This window comes from Giraffa tippelskirchi, chromosome X, assembly GCF_054371585.1.
Source record: "Giraffa tippelskirchi isolate mGirTip1 chromosome X, T2T-mGirTip1v1.2.pri, whole genome shotgun sequence".
Lineage (NCBI taxonomy): Eukaryota > Metazoa > Chordata > Mammalia > Artiodactyla > Giraffidae > Giraffa > Giraffa tippelskirchi.
In genome coordinates, this window is record NC_137289.1 from 13,492,392 (window position 1) to 13,495,054 (window position 2,663).

The window sequence follows — 2,663 nt, forward strand, 5'->3', positions numbered from 1 at the left end:
CCTTCTCCAGTGGATCTTCCCAACCCAGGAATCGAACCAGGGTCTCCTGCATTGCAGGCAGATTCTTTACCAACTGAACTACCAGGGAAGCTTACTGACAAATTCCCCAATATGTGAAAGAACTCAGTTTAGTTCAGTTCAGTCACTCAGTTGTGTCTGAATCTTTGCAACCCCATGGACTGCAGCATGCCAGGCTTCCCGGTCCAGCACCAACTCCCTTGGCTGAAAGAACTCAGCCAAGATCAAAAAAGCTGCTTCCTAATTTACCCATAGCTGACTGCAGACACATAAGTGAGTCTAATGAAGAAGACATGCCCAGCAAATTCATAGGCTCATAATAATAAAAAGATTATCAACTTAAGCCACTGTATTTTGAAGTGGTTTGTTATACCAAAATAGATAAGCAATATAGGCCCTATCAACAAAGTAACCTGGAAGAGAGGGACTTTGTGTATCTTTTCTATGGTGATCAAGTTACCACTGAACTAAAAATCGGGCTACTGAAATGATATATCTTAATCCATGTTGATCTTGGCTGTAAAACTTTAAATAACTGTTTTGTCCTTGTTTCAATATGAAACCATGTAAAGAATGTCACTACTTGGATTAGTGGGTGTGGGATGAGGGTGAGAAAAAGGAGGATAAGTAACTGACGTGGACATAAAATTGCAATTGAAGTTTGCTATCTTAAATTTCTGGTGTTTTATGTGTTGCTGCTTATGAAACAAACAGAATTGTGAGTTATTTAGGCATAAAAAAATGAGCCCACCTGAAGCTTCTGGATAAAATTTTTAAGTCTGGTAATTTTTGACGTTAGCTACATTTTCTGATAATTGCTGTTTGCAAAGATGAACTGGTCCATACTGCGGTAATAAATGTCTGCTTTAATTCTAAAAGCCTTTAAGAAACTGGAGTTCAAACTGCCTGCAACAATACAAAAGATACTAGTTCCCATTTTTTAAAAAAAAACACTAAAGATACCTTTTAGAGAACTGCTTGCTAATCTATTTGAGCTACTCACATCCTACACTTTTGAATTCCTCTGGTGGTGGTGGAGATTTTTCTTTGCAGAACACTGGGGTTTTATGGAGATCGTCTGGAGCTATGCAATTTGTGACCATTTTAAAGAAATATAAACTAATAGAGCAAAATGAAGGCTGCTAAACTGGGACTGAGGCTGCCAGTGCTATCATTTGAACTCATGGTACAGTTTTGTAACACCTATCATCGTATAATAAAGCCAGTAGAAAAGGAAAAAAGTTAGTAGCATCAAAACACAAATGAAAAATTGGATTAATAAGCCTTCATTAAACCAGAACAACAACAACAAAAAACAGTGACTTTGAAGCAATAACATGAATGTGGGTATACTTGGGGGAAAAGTCCATGATGAGGCTCAAGAGGGACAAAATTAAGTAAGCAAGAAACAAGTTGTATAAAATGCATATATGATTGCAGTCCTCAGACAAACTCTGTGTTAGGACCATCTGAATCTGGACATTATTATAAATTGAATCTGTGGTCTTTCTCACCTACTAGGAACTTGAGGGCAGACACGGCATGAACACCTGAGCTCGTCCTCATTTTTCACATTGCTAATGAGGATGGAAACTTTTTGATGCTGAGCTTGGTTCAGAATAGAGACACAAATTTTGGTATGTTCTTCCAGATGAGATAAGACCCACTATGATCTTCCCTGAGCAAGGAGAATCAGACTGGTAAGGAATGAACAAATACTGGATGCATTTAAAAACAAATGCTTCTTTTATTACAAAAGTATTAAATGCTCACTTTAAACATAATTTTTCACAATGCAAAAATATATAAAATAAAATATGGATTTAAATGTTAGTGCAACCACTCTTAGAAATGATATTTCAAACTTCCAAACGACTATATAAGAAAAAAGAGGAAATGCACTTTGACAAATCTAGCAAGAAAAAAACTAAACATTTTTAAATGACAGAATTATTACTAATTTGACAGAATTGTAACCTATGTGAAAGGTTTAATTATGAATTAAAAGGCAGACATTCTCAGATGAAGTAAAAAAAAAAAATCACATCACATGCTGTTTTGGAAAGATAAACTCAAAACAAAACACAAAAAAGTTGAAAATATTGGAGTGGATAAAGATACACCAGACAAATGCTAACAAAAACCCAGTAGAGGTAGCAAAGAAATGTCAAAGCAAGAAGCATTAAATGGGTTAAAGAAGGTTTCTTTATGTTGTAAATTAACACAATGCAATAAGAAAATCATGAAATTTAACACAATGGAAAAAAAGTTCAAATATGTAAAGCAGAAAAGGTTAAAAAGATACCCCATACTATTATCTGAAAATTTAGATCAAGCAGTTAAAAAGGGAAAAACTGAATAACAATGAACAAGTTTGACTTAATATGTAGAAATATGATACATTATTACCAAACAAAAGAAAATACACATTTGCTTTAATTGCCATGATTTGAAAATGTTAAGGAGGCACTACTCCAGGGACTTGTTAAAACAGAGATTTATATTCTAAATGAAATATCAACATAGTCAAAGCATCACTACCAAGTTAGTTTTATTCCAAGGATGCAAGAATAGATCAACATTAGTAACTCTTAATGTAACTATACATTGATGGATTAAGGACAATAACCATATTATCACCTTAA